Here is a 1995-nt window from a genome sequence, read left to right on the forward strand (position 1 = left end):
GTGTTCTCTGTGTGGTGCTGGGAGTGGGACTTGGGCCATTTGGCTCAGAGCAGGGGTGGAGGAGAAGGGATGCTGAGGAGGCTTTGGCTGGGTCATATTTGAAGGTCTCCCTCTAGTGACCAGTAGAATGCCGCGTTCCTCAAATTTGTGTGCAGTAAGTTTCTCGGAGCAAGGGGAAAAGGGCTAGACCACGGGCTTAGCTCCTGAGTTCATTTATGGAGTTAGGAGGCCAGGAGTATGTAGTCTCTGCCAGCAGGCCTGCCTCTGCTTTCTGGATCTTCCACTGCTCTTCAGGCCAGTGTTTGGAGCTGGGCTAATGGTATGATCGTCACCCCAGACAACTTTCTGATGCACTGGCACAGTCTCCCCATAAGATCTGGGGTCTCTCAGAGGGAACATTTACTAAGCAAGGGAAGACCAAAGCAACAGACCGGTAAGAAAGGATAGAAGTTGCAAAAGCTGCTCCCAAGTCCCACTACAAATTAGTATCACCTGGGGAGCTCCTTTGAAAAAAAATTTGCACATTTCTGGGCCTTGGCCCAGACCTACTGAAATCACTTCTAGATTTGGGGCCCGTTAGGCCAATGAGCAGTGCCCCGGCATTTTAGAACTTAACCCCAGTTTAATTCAGTTGGCTGACTCCTTGATACTGTCTCTGTCCGTCTCTCTCTCTTTTTTTTTGGTCTGCGTCGTTTACCCGCGCCCCCATGCAGTGGAAGTGTGGCGTCCTAACCACTGGACTGCCAGGCAATTCCCTTGATGCTCTCTTTTATTCCCTCCTTGGGGAAATCCTACGCAGGCTGCCAGAGGTCTCTGATCCAATTGGAGGGAGAGACCCCTAGTGCTTAGGAGCAGCTCCAGCTAGGTCAGGTCCTCTGCTTGTGGGAAAGGAGCAAACAGGACAAGGAGGTTCCAGGTTGGGAGCCCAGGGCACACGTTAGCGCTGGGCGCATTCCCAGTTGATGTACCCTTTGGGAAGGTCAGTGGATTATGGTGTTTTGATACCTGCTCTGCACCTTAGCCTTTTTCAACTGGGGTTCCAAGAGAAAATGATTTGTGTGACTTTCCTCAGTACTCTCAAGGATTACACATAGCTGATACCATTCTAGATGCATATACCTAAGGGATACCTTAGGGTATTCGGGCTTAATTCTTCCAGAATTGGTTGAGGAGGGTGGCTGTGTCTTGATATCAGAGGGTCTTTACCTCACCTCTCCAAATTGGCCTCCTCTAGTGCTGAGCAAGTTGCAGACCACACTGTTCTTTCCCTGGGATTGGATTGTGTTCCTGTCCTTTCTACCTAAGCTGCTGGCCTCCCTTCCCATTGGTGTTTAAGATACCAAGGGCCAAGACTGGGCAACTCCCGGGGGTACGAGAAGAGGACAGGGCTTTCTTGTTCTGTCCGTTTGCCTTGGTAGTGGTTTCTCACCATTACTGCTTTCCGAATACCATACTTATTTATTCAATTGCCTGCTGGTATCTATCTCAAAGTCAGCATGTCTAAAATGGAAAGCATCTTTTCCATGTCCTGTATATAACAAGCCACAAACCAGGGTATCTGATGGCTTCTCCACTCTCCTTAGCTAATTTAGTTACCCAGTCTTGTTCAGTTTTTCCTTCATTACTGTCTCTCACATCTGTTCACTTTTTTCCACTCCCTCCACTGCTAACTTTGTGTATAATTTCTTGCTCTGGGTATTTCAGCAGTCTTTGAAGTAGTCATCCTACCTCTGTTGCCTCTCTCACCCAATTCTCATGGATGCCCGAGAGACCTTTCTAAAATGCACACTGGGCTCTGTCATTCTCTGTTTAAATTCTGAAATGGTTCTTTCGAGTAGAATTTAAAAGTTAAACAAAATCCTGAAATGGTTCCTCCAAGTGTCTAGAATTTAAAATTTAAATTCACTAGGATGGCGCACGAGGCCATCCATGATTTGGATCCTGCCCACCTGTCCAGCCTCTCTTGTGCCTTATGGTCTGGGCTTAGTGAACCCC

Source organism: Phocoena phocoena, chromosome 14, assembly GCF_963924675.1.
Source record: "Phocoena phocoena chromosome 14, mPhoPho1.1, whole genome shotgun sequence".
NCBI classification, from domain to species: Eukaryota; Metazoa; Chordata; class Mammalia; order Artiodactyla; family Phocoenidae; genus Phocoena; species Phocoena phocoena.